The sequence below is a fragment of the Gorilla gorilla genome, chromosome 14 (genome assembly GCF_029281585.2).
Source record: "Gorilla gorilla gorilla isolate KB3781 chromosome 14, NHGRI_mGorGor1-v2.1_pri, whole genome shotgun sequence".
Taxonomy (NCBI): domain Eukaryota; kingdom Metazoa; phylum Chordata; class Mammalia; order Primates; family Hominidae; genus Gorilla; species Gorilla gorilla.
The window spans coordinates 68685774-68705399 of record NC_073238.2 but is presented as its reverse complement, the minus strand read 5'-3'; the positions used below and the strand labels follow the sequence as shown (position 1 = coordinate 68705399).

Below are 19626 nucleotides of genomic sequence, written 5' to 3'. Positions count from 1 at the left end.
AACAAACCAAATTCAAAGCTAGCAGAAGAAAGAAAGATCAGAGCAGAACTAAATTGAAACCAAAAATAAATAAATAAATAAAATGATCAATGAAATAAAACGTTGCTTATTTAACAAGGTAAACACAATTGATAGACCAGTAGCTAGATTAACCATGAGGAAGAAAGAGGGTTCAAATAAGCTCAATCAAAAATGAAAATGGGGACATTACTACTGATAACACAGAAATACAAAAGCTCACTGAAGACTACTATGACCACTTCAATGAACACAAACTAGAAAATCAGCATGTGGATAAAATCCTGGAGGCATACAACCCTCCAAGTTTGAATCCTGAAGAAATGGAAATCCTGAGCAGATCAATAATGAGAAGTGAGATTGAACTTAGAATAAAAAATCTTCCAACAACAGCAAAGCCCAGGACCAGATGGATTCAGAGCTAATTCTACCAGATGATTAAAGAAGACTTGATACCAATACTACTAAAACTATTCAAAAAATCAAGAAGAATGAAATTCCCTTCTGACTCATTCTATAAAACCAGGATTACCCTGATACCCTGATACCAAAGCCAGAAAAGGATGCAACAACAGAAAATAAATCTACGGACCAATATCTCTGATGAACATAGATGTAAATATCCTTAATAAAATACGGGCAAACCAAATCCAACAGCACACCAAAGAGATAATTCACCACAAGGTGAATACCAGGGGTGCAAGGATGCAAGGATGATTCAACATATCCAAGTCAATAAAAGTGATTCACTACATAAACAGAATTAAAAACAAAAACTATATATAATTTCAATGGACGCAGGAAAAGTATTCAATAAAATCCAACATGTCCTGATGACAAAAAAAAAAAAAAAACCTCAACAAACTAGGCATAGTAGGAACATACTTCAAAATAATAGAAGACATATATCACAAACACACAGTCAACATTGTACTGAATGGGGAAAAGTTGAAAACATCCCCCCTCGGAACTGGAAAAAGCCAAGGATGCCCACTTTTACCACTTCTATTAACAAGAAATGGAAACTCTAGCCAGAGCACTAAGGCAAGAGTAAGAAAGAAAGGGCATCCAGATTGAAAAAGAGGAAGTCAAACTCTATTTGCTGATAATATAACCTTATACCTAGAAAACCCTAACGATTTCTCCAAAAGACTCCTAGTTTGAATAAATGAATTCAATAAAGTTGCAGGTTACAAAATCAATGTATATAAATCAGTAGTACTGCTATACATCAACAACTATCAAGTAAGACTCAAATGAAGAAATCAATCCAATTTACAATAGCTACAGTAAAAATAAAATACCTATGAATATACTTAAGCAAGGAGGTGAAACATTTCTATAACGGGAACTACAAAATGCTGGTGAAGTAAATCATAGGTAACACAAACAAATGAAAAAACATCCCACACTCATGGAAGGGAATAATTTACTTTGTGAAAATGACCATACTGCTGAAAGCAATCTATAGATTCAATGCAATTCCAATCAAAATACCAATGTCATTTTTCACAGAATTAGAAAAAGTTCCTAAAATTCATATGAAACTAGACAAGAGCCTGAATAGTCAAAGCAATCCCAAGGAAAAAGAAGAAAGCTGGAGGCATCATGTTGCTTAACTTCAATGCTGTACAACGCTGTAGTAGACACATAGACCAATGGAACAGAATAGAGAATCCAGAAATAAAGCCAAATACCTACAACTGCCTGATCTTCCACAAAACAGATAAAAGCATACACTGGGGAAAGGGCACCCTACTCAATAAATCCTAGGAAAATTAGATAGCTAAATGCAGAGGAATAAAACTGGATCCCTATCTATCTCTCAATGTATAAAAAATTTAACTCAAGATAAATGAAAGACTTAAATGTAGAACCTGAAACCATAAAATTTCTAGGAAAAAAAAAAAAATAGAAAAAACTCTTCTAGACCTTGGCCTAGGCAAACAATTTACAACTAAGACCCCAAAAGCAAATTAAACCAAAACAAAAATAGACAAGTGAGACGTAATTAAACTGAAAAGCTTCTGTACAGCAAAAGAAAAATCACAGAGTAAATAGACAACCAACGGAATGGGAGAAAATATTTGCAAACTGTGTATTCAACAAAGAACTAATATCCCGGCCAGGGGCGGTGGCTCAAGCCTGTAATCCCAGCACTTTGGGAGGCCGAGGCGGGCAGATCACAAGGTCAGGAGATCGAGACCATCCTGGCTAACACAGTGAAACCCTGTCTCTACTAAAAATACAAAAAATTGGCCAGTCATGGTGGCGGGCACCCGTAGTCCCAGCTACTCGGGAGGCTGAGGCAGGAGAATGGCATGAACCCGGGAGTCGGAGCTTGCAGTGAGCCGAGATTGCGCCACTGCACTCCAGCCTGGGCGACAGAGCAAGACTCCGTCTCAAAAAAAAAAAAAAAGAGCTAATATCCAAAATCTACAAAGAACTAAAACAAATCAGCAACAAAAACCAAATAATCCTATTAAAAAGTGGTCCAACAACATGAATAGACATTTTTCAAAAGAAGATACACAAATGGCCAACAAACATGAAAAAATGCTCATTACTAATCATCAGGGAAATGCAAGTTGAAACCACAATGAGTTACCACGTGACCCCATACAGAACAGCTATGAGTGAAATGTCAAAAAATAGATGTTGGCACGGACACCATGAAAAGGGAATGCTTACACACTGTTGTAGAAATGTAAATTAGTACAACCTCTATGGAAAATGGCATGGAGATTTCTCAGAGAACTAAAAGTAGATCTACCATTCGATCCAGCAGTCCCACTACTGGATGTATGCCCAAAAGAAGTTGTCATATCAAAAGACACCTGCATTTGTACTTTTATCACAACACAATTCACAATTACAAAGCTATGGAATGAGCCATATGGTATATGTATATATCATGAAATACTACTCAGCTATTAAAAAGAACAAAATAGTGTTTCTTGCAGCAACTTGCATGGGACTCTCAGGGCCATTATCCTAAGCGAAGTATCTCAGGAATGGAAAACCAAGTACTGCATTTTCTCACTTATTAGAGGGAGCTACACTGTGGGTATGCAGGAGCATGCAGAGTGGTATAATGGACAAGGGAAACTCCGGGTGCAGTGGAGAGGGATGAAAAACTACTTATTGGATACAATGCACACTATTCAGATAACAGGTACAATAAAAGCCCAGACTTTACCACTATACAATTAATCCATGTAATAAATCACTCGTACCCCTAAATCTATTGAAATAAAAACAGTTTCACATTAGTGTAAAGGTAGAGGCCGCAATTCTATGTCTAAATTAAGGCATTTATGCTTGGTTTTACTGCAAATTTGTCATATAGAGCCCTCTTTTTCAATGAATATGTATAGATCTTAGAAACAATTATTTAAAAAATAAAATAATGAAAATAATTTGTTGACAACTATATATTCATAGAAAAAAATAGAAAACCCTATATGAATTAAAAGGCATTTTAAGCTAAATGGTACTTTACCCAAATAAAACTGTTTTTAAATTTTTTTGTTTTGAATAAAGTTTTATAGTTTTTATGTATATGAAGTATATTTTTGCCATTCAATAAAATCAAATTTTTGATTTAAAAATATTTCCATGAATACTCATTACCCTGCTACGCTTTGTTGACACAGCATTTAATTATGAGAAAATAGGCCGTTTTAAAACTTCGTAATAGCAGTCATCTCCTTTGCAATGGTAGTCATTAAACTTGGGAAAGGGTACACCATAAATCTCACTAACTGGGAAAGATGGCATCTTGAAACTCATAATGTTTAAATCAATAATAGTAATATAAATGTTTTTAAGATTGAAAAGTCTAATTCAAACTGTAGTTACTTTATTCACAATGGAAAATAAGTGTACAGTTCAACCTAGAAATATAATATGGTGAACATTTTAAAAATATGCCTAGTCTCCAAATTAATTATTTTCAGAATCAGGCAGGAAGGATGAGAGAATATTACCCATTGCTTTCTTCATTTGTCATTAATAAGCATTATGCTGTTTATAATTTAAATGGACCTAAGAAGAGCACAATGAAATACTTTTTATTTCATTTTGAAGTGAAAGTAAAACCATCTCATTAAGGAAATCATGTTATAATGACTGAAGAACAACTGGTCTTACATAACTGTATTGGGAGCAAAGGCTATCTTTAATAGACGCAGTGTAAGAGCATTACTGAATTGATAGATTTTCTGTCATGCATTTTCAATTAAAGCCAATTTGTCACCAAAAGACATTTCTTAAGTCATTTGCTAATTATGAGTATCAAAAGTTCTTGGAATAAAGAATCACAGAGATACAAAAATGATCATGATTATGTGAGTACCACTATGTAATAATATACCAAAAAGGGATCTAAGGAATGTTCTTTTTTGACCTACATTGTTATTTAATAGTGGGGTCTTTAATCTCCCAGCAACTGGGGATTTTCCAGGTATCTTTTTGTTATTGATTTCTAATTTAATTCCATTGTGCTCTGAGAACAGACATTGTATGATTTCTATTCTTTTCAATTTCTTAAGGTGTGTTTTTTGACCCAGAATGTGCTCTATACCTTGGTGAATATTCTATATGATTTTGAAAGAATGTGTATTCCACAGTAGTTGGATGAAGTAGTCTATAGATGCAAAATTTTTAAAAGAGGATACTTTCCCACCCAGGAGGATCTTGTTAAAATTTGCCTGTCAGTGAGTAGAGAATATCAACCTAATTTACTTTCATATATTTAATTTCACCCATCTTTATACAAATACTTTCTAAACTCATATTCAACTTATCCTTAATTCTCATTGTGTTTCCAATTATCTCACATTTCAAACCACCTACTTTTCCATTACCATGGCCCCTGTTAACCAATATACAGTCTAAAACTATTTTCATCCTCAACTGCTTACCACCATCAAACTATATTTTGACCTCCCTATCTCTGCTAATGAATTACCATTCTCTCAGTCACTTATGCACAAAAACTCAGTCATTTTTCTTTCTTTTATATACCCTATAAATAATCCATTGCCACAATTTAATTCTTCCACAGTTTTCTATCACTTTTGTTCCTCTGTTTACATTTTTTATTGTGAACAACATAGTTATTACTGCATTATTGAGCAATCATAGTAGTTTTCCAATGGGCCCTTTGCTTCTAGTTTTCTGATGCCTAGCAGAGTCCCTCTAATTAACTTTTTATAATACTAGCAGATAATTATAGCACACTAGTGTCACTAAATTACTGCTTCAGCCACAATGTCTTAGTTGCCTAGTCCTTCAACTTACAGGATTCAATATTAAGCAATTTAAATGGATTCAGGATTCTATACACATTTCTTACTTCTTATGCTTCCAATAGAAGCTAATAATTCTACTCAATTTCTTCCAAATAATTTTATGCTATCTTATATCCACACCTGTAAATTTGTCCTTTTTCTTTGCCCATCAAATCTTCCATATTATTTAAACTCTCCATGAATCTTTCCATGTCCATCACAGATCATACTGGCCACTTTAATTTTCTGAAATATCATTTTTATCTGTAGTGCCCAATTATTTTTGTACCTCAATTTGCTAACTAAGGTTGAAAATATTTGAGTTCACATTTGCATGTTATGTCTCCATCACAATTACCAGCTTAAGGTAGAAAGAATATTTTAGTTTTTACTGCATTCCTTATAGCATTTAGTAGCATATTTTAGATATTGTAGACATTCTATTATTATTATTTTCACTTTCTGTTTCTGCTTCCAAGGCTATTGTAATTAATAATTATTTTTATTCTGATAAAGGAACTTGATATTATGAGAAGCTCTAATTACTATTACCATTAACTTAAGTATTTACATACTATTAGAGGATATAACGTCAGAGACACAGGGATGACTGAATCCTGTTCCACAAATCACAGCTCCCTTTCTATAGGGTACTTAATGTTAGAATAAAAATACCAAGTATTAATAGCTACAAAAGTGGGTCATATGGAGTATTATTATAAAAGGCTAAATTGGAGCATTTCTATTATTCTTTGGTATAAATGAAGTATTATCCTCCCTTGCCCTGTCCCAAATTTTATTACTTGCATTGGCATGTTTAGGCATTTCTGCCTAAAGAAATGACAAGAAAAAGACAGAGTGGAACGTGCTTCAGAAAAAGCTCTGTGCCCATTTTCCCTTCTATCTATATTGAGTCAAATATATATATATATATATATATATAGAGAGAGAGAGAGAGAGAGAGAGAGACAACAGGACTCCAAGGGTTCCAAACTCAATATATTTATCTTATTATGTTATGATAGAAAAAAATTCCAGATAAAATAATACCAAATAGGGATACATCCATTAGCAATCACAGCACAGTAAACGTTCCTGAGTTGGACTATTTAGATTAGCAACCTATCCCTGTGTGGGGTTAGGGGAACTGGGGGAAAGGGGAAAGAGGAGAAGAAAGGATACTTTTTAGATCACTAGAGTTAAGCAGAGAACAATGGATTCTCTCCTTCCTAACGCATATCTCATCCACACCATCCTGTTTTGTTTATTCATAAGTTCAGTGAAAATCATTTATCATGGGATAGATTGTGTAAATGATATTTTGTGCTCTCAATTCTAAAACTTACATTTTATTTCAGGTTTTTACATTTCTAGGCCAAGGCATGTCTTACAATTTGTGTGTGTTTTTCATGTGGGCACAGTTATTATATATATTTTTAAGTATGTGACTTTCAAACCTGTGATGTACCAAAAACAGTTACAATCTTAGTATTAAGGAAATGTAATATCATATTTATTGATGTTATATGTGGTACACTTCTCAAGACAATGAAGGAATAGAAGCTTAATCTGAATCGATATATAATCTGTTGGAATCTTCATGTGTACTAACCATTAAACATTATTCTCAGTATTAGAGTTCCATTTTCTTATGGTTAAAACTACAGTAAGTCTTATTTAAAAATTATAGCTGTAACACATACTCAGCTGTAAATTATAAGAGTGGTTTTGTTCATAATTTGTTTTAGCTGAAAAAAATAGGGAGCATTTTGTGTAATATTAGGATGAAATGGTTAAGGGAGAACATTAGCATCCTGAACATAGTTTTTTTTTTTAAATTTTTCTACTACAGTTGTGGAGCACTGCTACTAAGACTATTAGAATTACTAAATTTTATCTTTAGTACATGAGTGGCCTTATCAGAGAAGTGGAGTAGAAATTAGTTTCAAGGAGCCAGGCCATCAAGGTTGAGTGTGTGGACCACCTAATTTCCTTAGGGATTCCTATAAGTGAGAATATGGGTTAAAAATTAATTAAATGAAAATTAGATTTTCTCAATTTATGCAAAATCAGAGGGCACAAAGTGGCTGTAATTTGGAAAGCTAATGTAAACACTCAAGTTTATAAAACTGTAACATACCAGTTACTACTATAAAATAGATAATAAATTTTAAAGGGATTTAAAAAAGTGGTTCATTAAAATAAAAACATAATAATGGTAGCTGAAATTCAAACAGATAAGATGTTTTAAAATATTATAAAATTTCATAGTCTTTAAAGAAGGAATGGCCATTAACAACAAATGAGTTCTCAGATATAACAAATAAAAATACAGTGTGTATTAAATGTGAATTTCATATTAGACATACTTGTACAAAAAAAATTATTGCTTAGCTGGATGTCCTGTATTTTTTTTTTCTGGCAACCGTATACTAAAGCCTTTCTCATTAGAACACAGAAACAACAGATATATGACTTTCTCTAAAATTGCAAGTTGTGTTAAAAACAGTGACAAATATACCAGCCAGCCAAATTTCTTAGCAACTAAGATAAATTACCTTGCATATTTACCTTGCGTAGTTAATTGCATGTTCTGATTAACAACACAAATGGCAGAGAAAATTAAATAGCTCTAAATCTGTGTAAGGGTCCATTGCTTTAAGCACTTATTTCAAATTACAAAATTCTTTGAAGTCTCTTTTTTTAAAAAAAGTATACATTGTATTTCATACATATATAAGTTGTTTGTATAAAAATAATGCTCTATATTAATTATAGTTGAATAAAACTGAGAGCCTGGCCAGAGTGTCATATTTATCCCAAAGCTTCTCTTTCACCCTGGCACACTGGAAGGGCATCAACACCCAGTTAGTGAATTGCTGGTACAATGAAGTTAGCACAAGCCTGAAATTTGGCTTAGGATAGCTTCACTGTTTACTTACTTTTTCATCAGTCTGGGAGCAAATTTTTCCTATTTCCTTTTCTCTACTTTTTACACCTTTAGTCTTATTCATACTCCTAAATATTTACCTTATCAATTACCTCTGAAAGGAGCCAGGCACATTCCTCAGCCCCGGGCTTAAAACAAACAAGCCCAGTACAAACACATCCCATCCTCCCATGTCACCACATATCGCCATATATCTCTCAAACTTCCTGAGCCCAGTACAAACACCACCAGGAAAGTCTCCGATAAGGGGACAGCTGTTCAAAGTTTTACTGAAAAAGCGGGAACCAAAAGAATTCGTTTGTTCCCCTGTAACTCTCAGGCTATAAAAAGCAAACACTCGCATTGTTCAGGGCCCTCTTGTATGCTGTGGAATGGAGGGACCAGGTTCGAACTTGTAGTAAAGATCCTTGCCGCTTGGCTTTGACTCTGGACTCTGGTGGTCTTCTTTGGGGAAGTAATGGTCTGGGCATAACACCTCTCTTACATTTCCAGCTCCTTATCATTTCTTGCCTAGATATCCACAAAAGCATCTCAATTGTTGTTCTGCTTTCAGCCTATTCCTCTTTTCCTGCTCTAATCCAACCTCCATACTGCACCAGAACCATTTTTCTGAACAGAATATGTATTACTGCATTATTGTATTATTTCTCTGTTTAAAATACTTTAATGATTCTCTTTTGTTTTCAAATCCATATGCCTTACTTGAATACACAAGTTGCACCATGATCAAAGCCTAGTTATTTCAACTATTTTTTTGGATATATCCCTTTAGATTACACCTACTTGCCTCTCAACCTATGTTGTTTGCATGAATCCTTTCCTTGATCCCAACAGAATGACTTAAGTTTCATCTCCTATGTCCCTGTTGGACCTTGTATGTAACTTTTCTTGGGAGCTCTTTTCATTTAATCTACATTACAATTATTACTAAATTTTCAGCCACTCCTATTAATTCCAAAGGCCACCAGAGAAGAATTTGTCTTTTAATTCAATTATAATACTTAGTATACTGCCTGGAACATTGTAATCACTCAATAAATGCTTGTGGAATGAATATATTAGTGAACAACCTGTGTTCTAACATATAAATATAAACATATAAACATATAAATCTAAACATATAAATCTAAACATATAAATATGTAAACATTTAACATATCTGATTTTTTTTTAACCATAAGGGATGGAGCCAAGGCTGCTCAATAAAGTTGTTTTTGCTGTAGTATTCTAAGCCACTTATAAATTTGCTGCTTATTTTTCTAACACATTGAATTTTTCTGAAATATATAATTCATCGAGCAATATTTATTGCACATTTGCTACCCCCATGGCAGTTCCAAAAGTACAATGGCAAGACATAAATGACATATCACTGCTCAGGTAGTATAATGATCAGGGATGAGGATCATTTATCATACCTCAACTAGGCCTTAAATTATGATAAAAATGCACTGAGGCTCACTTTTGCTGATTTCATTAAAATGTAGTCCTATCTTCCTTGGCAGGCATTTCAGCTCAGACTCCCCACTGGCAACTTAATGATATTAAAGGACAACAAAATGAGTCATGAATGATGAAAAAATAGTTACAAATAATAGAATACTTGGAGGTGAAATATGTTCATTATTTTGTTTATTTTTAAGTGAGCAAAAGCAGTTGTAAACATTATTTGTTTCAATTGATGTTTATTGTGCATTTATATTTCTCAAATATTCACTGAGCAACAGGGTGTGAATTAAATAGCTTATGTCACAGAATGCTTGTAGCCATCAAACAGACTATGTCAAGACAACATAGTTAGAGATTATATGGTATCTGGAATAATGTGGGAGGCCGGATTAAAGTCTGGGCCAGGAACAATGGTAATTATGGGAGACTCAACAAAGAGTGAGTACAGCTGAAGGAGCCGGGAAGCAGAAAGTATATGCATCAGGTATGAGGACAAAAATAGATTTCGGAAGTTATGAGAACTGTAGAGAGTGAGTTGAGCATAGTTTGTGATTTTGAGGGCCTCTAAAAGTATTAAAGCAGCGGCAGCTGCTGCATGCAGACATGAGGGCTAGGCTAAAACAGTAAGGTCAAGTTGTTTGGACAGAAAGGCTACAGGGTGTGGTCCTGGCTCTTGTGTAAGAATTCTGACCACGCTAACCATGCCTAGGAAGGAAAGGAGTTGTTGTTTTGTAGAAGGTGCTGGGGTTTGAGAGATCAGTCGGACACGATTGGCAGGGAGAGCACGTGTGTTTTTATGAGAATTATGCCGAGATAGGTAACAGATGAGGATGAAATTTGGGCTTGATTGAAGTAATGGGGGCTGTCTGTGAAGCTTTGCAGCAGTACAGCCTAGGTAATTTGCTGTGCTTGATGGGTGTCAGGGTCAGTCCAAATGAAAGTGAAGAGAGGCTGGGATTAAGGGTGCAAAGGAATAGTAAAGAAAGCATGTTTGAGATCTAGAACAGAATAATGGGTTGTAGAGGCAGGTATTGAGGATAGGAGAGTATATGGGTTTGGCACCACGGGGTTGATAGGCAAAACAATTTGGTTGATAAGGCGCAGATCCTGAACTAACTTGTAAGGCTTGTCTGGTTTTAGGACAGGTAAAATGGGAGAATTGTAAGGAGAGTTTATAAGCTTTAAAAGGCCATGCTGTAGCAGGCGAGTGATAACAGGCTTTAATCTTTTTAAATCGTGCTGCGGGATGGGATATTGGCGTTGAGTAGGGTAAGGGTGATTAGGTTTTAATGAGATGGTAAGGGGTGCATGATCGGTCACCAAGGAGGGAGTAGAGGTATCTTATACTTGTGGGTTAAGGTGGGGGGATACAAGAGGAGGACGCAAAGGAGGCTTTGGATTGGGAAGAAGGGTGGCAATGAGATATAGCTGTAGTCCAGGAATAGTCAGGGAAGCAGATAATTTAAAGTGTCTCAGCCTAATAAGGGAACTGGGCAGGTGGGGATAACTAAAAAGGAGTGCTTAAAAGAGTATTGTCTAAGTTGGCACCAGAGTTGGGGAGTTTTAAGAGGTTTAGAAGCCTGGCCGTCAATACCCACAACAGTTATGGAGGCAAGGGAAACAGGCCCTTGAAAAGAAGGTAATGTGGAGTGGGTAGCCTCCGTATTGATTAAGAAGGGGACGGGCTTACTTTGCACTGTGAGAGTTACCTGAAGCTCGGCATCCGTGATGGTCTAAGGGGCTTCCGAGGCGATCCGGCAGTGTCAGTCTTCAGCCGCTAAGCCGAGAAGACCTGGGAAGGAGTCAGTCAGAGAGGCTTGGGCCAGAGTTCCAGGGGCTCTGGGAGTGGCTGCCAGGTGAGTTGAACAGTCCGATTTTCAGTGGAGTCCCACACAGATGGGACACGGCTTAGGAGGAATCCCGGGCTGCGGGCATTCCTTGGCCCAGTGGCCAGATTTCCGGCACGTGTAGCAAGCTCCTGTGGGAGGAGGTTCTGGAGGAACACCTGGCCGCTGCTGTTCAGGCATTTGGAAGTTCTTGTGTGCTGGAGATGTGGCTGGGGTTTGTCTCACAGTGGAGGCAAGGAATTGCAACTTGTTTCTATTACTGTACACCTTGAAGGCGAGGTTAATTAAATCCTGTTGTGGGGTTTGAGGGCCGGAATTTAATTTTTGGAGTTTTATTTAATGTCGGGAGCAGATTGGGTAATAAAATGTATTTTGAGAATAAGACGGCCTTTTGACTTTTTAGGGTCTAGGGCTGTAAAGTGTCTCAGGGTTGCTGCCAAGCAAGTCATGAACTGGGCTGGATTTTTATATTTGATGAAAAAGAGCCTAAACGCTATCAGATTTGGGATAAAGAAAAAGGAGCATTAACCTTGACTATGCCTTTGGCTCTAGCCACCTTTTTAAGAGTAAATTGCTGGGCAAGTGGGGGAGGGCTAGTCACGGAACAAAACTGTAAGCCGGACCAGGTGTGAGGAGGGGAGGCGATAAAAAGATTATAGGGTGGAGGAGCAGAGGCTGAGGAAGAATTGGGACCTAGCTCAGTCTGGCAAGGAGGGGAGAGGTCAGATGGGTCTGCAGGCGGGCTGAGTCGGAAAAGAGAGTCAGCGAAGGGAGATAAGGGTGGGGCCGTTTTATAGGATTTGGGTAGATAAAGAAAAATTACAGTCAAAGGGGGTTTGCTCTCTGGCGGGCAGGAGTGGGGGTCGCAAGGTGCTCAGTGGGGGTGCTTTTTGAGCCAGGATGGGCCAGGAAAAGGACTTTCACAAGGTAATGTCATCACTTAAGGCAAGGACCGGCCATTTACACTTCTTTTGTGGTGAAATGTCATCAGTTAAGGTGGGGCAGGGCATATTCACTTCTTTTGTGATTCTTCAGTTACTTCAGGCCATCTGGGTGTATACCTGCAAGTCACAGGGGATGCGATGGCTTGGCTTGGGCTCAGAGGCCTGACAGTGGTGAGCATTGATCTTTTTGCTCTCTTCATAGTTTTGCCTTTTATAAAGTGCCATATAGTTGGAATCATACATAATATAGCCTTTTCAGACTGGTTTCTTTCACCTAGTAATATGCATTTAAGGTTCCTCCCAGTCTTTTCGTGGCTTGATGTTCCACTTCTTTTGTGCTGAATAATATTCCATTATCCAGATACACCACAGTATTCTTATCCATTGACCTACTGAAGAATATCATGGTTGTTTCCAACTTTTGGCAATTATGAATAAAGCTGCTATAAACATCTGTGTGTAGGTTTTTGTGTGGACATAAATAATCATCTCTTTTGGGTAAATACCAAGAAGTTGATTGCTGGATTGTATGGTAAGAGTATGTTTGTGGGGAAAAGAAAGAGAGATCAGATTGTTATTGTGTCTGTGTAGAAAGAAGTAGACATAGGAGACTCCATTTTGTTCTGTACTAAGAAAAATTCTTCTGCCTTGAGATGCTGTTAACCTGTAACCCTACCCCCAACCCTGTGCTCCCTGAAACATGTGCTGTGTCAACTCAGGGTTAAATGGATTAAGGGCTGTGCAAGGTGTGCTTTGTTAAACAAATGCTTGAAGGCAGCATGATTGTTAAGAGTCATCATCACTCCCTAATCTCAAGTACCCAGGGACACAAAACACTGTGGAAGGCCGCAGGGACCTCTGCCTAGGAAAGCCAGGTATTGTCCAAGGTTTCTCCCCAAGTGATAGCCTGAGATATCGCCTCGTGCGAAGGGAAAGACCTGACCGTCCCCAAGCCTGACACCCGTAAATAGTCTGTGCTGAGGAGGATTAGTAAAACAGGAAGGAACGCCTCCTTGCAGTTGAGACAAGAGGAAGGCAACTGTCTCCTGCTAGTCCCTGGGCAATGGAATGTCTCGGTGTAAAACCCAATTGTATATTCCATCTACTGAGATAGGGGAAAACCGCCTTAGGGCTGGAGGTGGGACATGCGGGCAGCAATACTGCTCTTTAAGGCATTGAGCTGTTTATGTGTATACATATCTAAAGCACAGCACTTAATTCTTTACCTTGTTTATGATGCAGAGACCTTTGTTCACGTGTTTACCTGCTGACCTCCTCTCCACTATTATCCTATGACCCTGCCACATCCCCCTCTCCGAGAAACACCCAATAATGATGGATAAATACTGAGGGCACTCAGGCCGGTAGGATCCTCTGTGTATTGAACGCTGGTCTCCTGGGCCCCCTTTTTCTTTCTCTATACTTTGTCTCTGTGTCTCTTTCTTTTCCAAGTCTCTCGTTCCACCTAACGAGAAAAACCCACAGGTGTGGAGGGGCAACCCACCCCTTCATATGTTTAGTTTTGTTTATAAACCACAAAATTGTCTTCCAAAGGAACTGTATTATTTTGCATTCCCACAAGAAATGATTGAGAATTCCTGTTATTGTACATCATTGCCGGCATTTGGTATTGTCAGTGTTCCAGATTTTGGCTATTCTAATAAATGTGCAGTGGTATCTCTCACTGTTTTAATTTGTATTTCCCAGAGGACATATAATGAGGAACAGATTTTCATATACTTATTTGTCATCTGTAATCTTCCTTGATGAGGTGCCTGCTAAGGGTTTTGCTTATTTTTAAATTAGATTGTTACCTTATTGTTGAGTTTTAGGAGTTCTTCATATATTTTGGATAACAATCCTTTATCAGATGTGTCTTTTGCAAATATTTTATTCCACAGTGTAGATTGTCTTTTCGTTTTCTTAGCACTGTTTTTCACAGGGAAGAAATTTTTAATTTTAATAAAGTCTAGCTTATTGATTCTTTCATGATTATGTTTTTGCTGTTATATCTAAAAAGTCATATCATACCCAAGGTTTTCTCCTATGTTGTTTTCTAAGAGTTGTATACTTTCATGTTTTACGCATAGGCCTACAATATGTTTTGAATTAATTTTTGTGAAGAGTGTAAGGTTTGTGGTGTCTAGATTCCTTGTTTTGCCTTATTTGACATGCAGATGTCTACTTGTTCCAGCAGCATTTGTTGAACAGATCATATTTGCTTCATTGTACTGCCTTTGCTCCTTTGTCAAAGATCAGTTGACTAGATTTATGAGTCTATTTCTAGGTTCTTCGTTGTGTTCCATTGATTTATTTGTCTCTTCTCTTGCCAGTATCATGCTGTCTTAATTTCTGTAGCTTTAGAGTAAGCCTGGAATTGGGTAGTGTCAGTCCTCCAACTTTGTTATTCTCCTTTAATATTTTGTTTGATATTCTGAGTCTCTTACCTCTCCATATAAACTTTAGAGTTAGGCGGTGAATATCCAAAAATGCCTCACTAGGGTTTTGGTTGAGATTGCATTGAATTTATAGATCAAGTTGGAAAGAACTGCCATCTTGATGATATTGAGTCTTTCTATTCATGAACATGGAAAATCTCTACATTTATTTAGTTTTTTGTTTATTTATCAAAGTTTTATAGTTTCTTTTACAAACTTTTTGATATACTTAAGAATGTAAGTGGTATTGTGTTTTTAGTTTGTTATACTTAAGAATGTAAGTGGTATCATGTTTTTAGTATCAAAATATACTTTTTCATTGCTGGTGAGGAAAGTGATTGACTTTTGTATATTAACCTTGTGTCCTGCAATTTGTTATAATTGGTTATTGGTTTTATAAGTTTTCATAAATTCTTTTAGATTTCTACGTAGACAGTCATGTCATCTGTGAGAAAAGTTTTATATTTTCCTTCTCAATCGGAGTACTTGTTGTTTTCTTTTCTTGTCTTATTGCATTAGTACTTCAGAATGATGCTAAAAAGCAGTGATGGGGGGGACATTCTATACTTGTTCCTAATCTTACTAGGAATGCTTCATATTTATCACCATTAAGTATGAAGTTAGCAGTAGGAATTTTGCACTTATTCTTTACCACATTGAAGTTCACTTATATTCCTAGTTTACTGAGAGTTTTTTAATCAAGAGTTAAGTGTTGGAATTTGTTAGATTCATTTTTTGCATTTATTGATATGATCATGTGATTTTTTTAACCTATTGACATGATGGATAACATTAATTGGCTTTTGAATGTCAATTCAGCTGTGTATAGCTGGGATAAATCCTACATTTTTCTTTTTTTATATAAGACAAATATTTTTAAATAACTTATAATTTGTTCATGACAACATTGTGCTAATGAATGAACATGTTACTAATGAACTAACATTTAATGAATGTAAAGAATTGGAAAATGCAAAAAGAAAGAATTTCAAGTGCTTTTGAGCCTTTAACGGGTCTTGATGCCCTTTGAGAATCTAATAAAAGATTATGAATTCTAAAGAATAATGCAAATTGCACAAATAAACACAATTTGGCATTAATTTGTACTTTGTGCCACAGAAGTAAATATGCTCCACTTGCCTGTTTTAATAGGTAAGTAGGCTCTGAAGAGTTAAATATTCTAAATGAAATGGAATAAATGCAATTATGACTGATGCTAGAAGAAGGATGTGTGTAAATTGGCTTTGGGTTAAATTAATTTATGGCAATTAATGAAAGAATATAATAGAGTAGTTGCTTTTAAGGAGATTTTTAAAATGCAAAATTACATGTACTTACTAATTTGCAGAAGAGGTAATTATTTCTTTGAGTTGTATATTGAAAATTGTAACTCTTACATCATTTTATAAAAAGGCTAAAATACAGAAATAGCTTCACCTGCAATCCAAATTATAAGGGTGTCATTCCCATAGCAACTCTCACTATATCTTAGACATTTCCACATTTTTGATAATATGATGTTGTTTCCTAAATTAATATTTAATGGTTATTAAGGCTGGTTTATAATTCTGAAAAGTCACTGAACTTGTCTACCTGCCGTCCTTGACTTATGCTATCTTTCACTAGAATGTCCTGGGGAGATCTTAGTTAGCAAATTAGTTATGGGCTCAGATAACAAATAGTTTTCCTTGTGAATTATTCTAAAGCCTCAGATAGACAACATTGCTTCTTTCTTTGTGCTCCGACAGACTCAGGTCACACAATCAGGCTACAGTTCATTCATTCAAGTTCTGCAGTCAATATCTTCTGATAGATTATGAGTTCTCCAGGGCAAGAGCAGAGTCTCATCCATCTATGTTATTTCAGCCTCAGTGCTTGTCAAGAGAGTAAACCTTCACATTGGTTTGCTGAATCAAAACACTTCATGGTTTTTCTGTCAAATGTAAGCATACTATCAGTAGATGTTAAGAATATTTACCTTTTCTTACTAAATTCTAAGAAGCTGTATAAGCAAAGAAGCCGTATTTATCTTATGCACCATTAAAAACACAACATTGGTCATGGAGCCTGGTACACTGTGGACAATCAATAAGTAATTGCTGAATGACTATTGAACAAATTAATTCAAAGTAGCATGAAGGGTACCTACAGAATATATTACTCCCAGTAAACATATTTTAAATGCTGTAAGTTACAGAAAAGCTTTTCTTTCAATTCATAAAGAAGCTCTTTTGTCATTTATTTATTCAGTTCTTCACATCACAGCTATTACAGCAGAGAAGGAAAAAAAGTCATTACAATAAACTGTGATGAGGGTCATGAAAGAGAAGTACAAGGTCTGAAGTAAGTGCATAGACCAAGCAAACATCATTGTCTAAAAGTCTAGAAAGACCTGGAGAAAATGATATTGAAAATGAGAACTGAAGTCTGATGAATTAGACTGGGAAGAAGGCATGGGATGAAGGTGAAGAGTGCTCTTGGAGAACAGCTTTCCTTAAAAGCCAGAAATTAAAAAAGCAGAGAATTCCAGAAAATAAAAGTAAAGGGATTACCTATAACTGTGACTCACTGCTACCCCCACACACTCGGTCCTTTCAAGTACAGTATATTCCAATATTTCTTAGCTTAAAAATAAAAAGAAATAAAATTTAAAACCAACCTGTTGAGAAGCACCCCCAACACACACAATGCAACCATTTTTTCACTCTCACATTCTTCCATTTCCTACTGAAATGTCACTTTATCAACAGGGCCTTTCCTTACCACCCTGCCCCCTAGACTTTGTATCCCCCTTTGCATTTACTGCCACCTAAAGAGGTGTATGTTATGTTCAACTGTTCATATCTGTCTCCTTTTACAGTAAAACGAAAGCTCTTTGAGGGACTTTTGTCTAGACTGGAATAACTAAATGAATGATTAGATTAAGGCAAAGAGTCTGAGGCTTTCAATATTGTCAGCCCCTTCAAGCCATAGAGCAACCTTCTAGATATTTAAAAAATGCAAATTTTTTCAGGCCATTCACTTATTTAAACCTGCCTATGTCTTTGCACTACATGAAAAATATGAGCTGCAATTCAAAACTTGGATTGATAAAATATTTGTAAAATCTGGCTTCAGATTCCCTACAAACTTAAGCTTTGCTCTCCAGCACCAAGGAGAAAGGCTTTTCTTGAACAAATCATGGTTTTCCCCTCTACCTGGCATTTCCAAAAGGAATCCTCTTCCCTCCTTAGGAAGCTTCTTCTTCCCACCTTCTTCCTTCATAGAACTAATTCAGATTTCAGAACTCCACTTAGGCACTTGAAAAAAAGTGCTGTAATTTAGAGCATATGTGTGAGCACATTTATTAGATATTTCCAAAGTTTCTTCAAAGAGACCTTGCAATCCCAAAAGCAATGTTTCTATAAGGACTTCTTTATGTCTTATGAGATTATTCCTTTCTACTTCGTCTGTCTTGGCAGTGTTAATAAACAATACCTTCTTTTAAAATTACATTTTGTAATTGTGTATGGCTTTTGGTTTGTCGTTGGTGGTGGGGATTTATTAAATCACCAGTTGTGTTAGTCCACTTTGCGTTCCTATAAAGGAATACCAGAGGCTGAGTAATTTATAAAGAAGAGAGGTTTACTTTGGCTCATGGTTCTGCAGGCTATATAGGAAGCATGTCAATGAAATGTGCTTAGTTTCTGGTGAGGGCCTCAGGCAGCTTCCAATAATGGCAGAAGGCAAAAGGGGAACAGGCATGTGACATGGAGAGACAGGGAGCAAGAGAGAGTAGAAGTTGCAGTTTTTTTAAAAAAACAACCAAATCTCATGTGAACTCATGGAGTGAGAACTCACTTAACTCACTCATTGTCATGAGGATGGCACCAAGCCTTTCATGAGGGATTCGTTCCCATGACCCTAGTGTCTCTCACAAGGCCCCACCTCCAATATTGGGGATCATGTTTCAACATGAGATTTGGAGGGGACAAAACATCCAAAGCATATTATTAAGTATTTATTTGTTACAATCACTCTTAGTTTTCTATTGCTGCCATGACAAATTACCACAAATTTAGTGGCTTAAAACAATACAATTTTATATTACAGTTATGGTGGTCAGAAGTCCTAAAAAAGTCTCAGTGGACTAAAATCAAAGTCTGACATATTCCTTTCTGGAGGCTTTGCATTTAATTGCCTTTCCCAGGTTTGAGAAATCAGCTGCATTCTTCAGCTCATGGCCCCTTCTTCAATCCTAAAAGATAGTAACAGAGGACCAAGTACTTCTCATGCTATTGTATCTTTGCTTCTCCACAACCTGCTTGAGTCTCTACCTTTAAGGAATCATGCAATTAGATTGGGCCCACCTGCATAATAAAGTTTTTAAAACACATTTTTATTTCGTCATTTGGCTGAAAACTACGTATTCTAATTATTTTCTTTTGACAATTACACAGTTTTATTTTCACTGCTTAATTTTACATAATCTAAATTTAATCAATAAAATGATGTTAAAATGCAATCTTTTTAAATGTTATCTTAATTCAATAATGTACTTCTGCCTTGTCTTATACCACACAGATTTGCCATTATAATTACTACTGCATTATCATGCTTATTTTACATTTGCTTAGGTTTTTTTTTTTTTTTTAAATCACTACTTGCATCTCCATTTTCAAGGTAAAGTTTTCTTCTTTCTAAATT

At 36.1% G+C, this 19626-nt stretch overlaps 1 long non-coding RNA gene across 1 annotated transcript in view; it reads right to left on the bottom strand.

Moving 5' to 3' along the window:
* Positions 1–12574, bottom strand: part of LOC129526164 (uncharacterized) — a 111392-nt gene extending 98818 nt beyond the window's left edge. The window contains exon 1 of the long non-coding RNA XR_010130584.1: positions 11421–12574. This is a non-coding gene — a long non-coding RNA (uncharacterized lncRNA). The remainder of the gene's footprint in view (positions 1–11420) is intronic.
* Positions 12575–19626: the final 7052 nt, after the last annotated feature.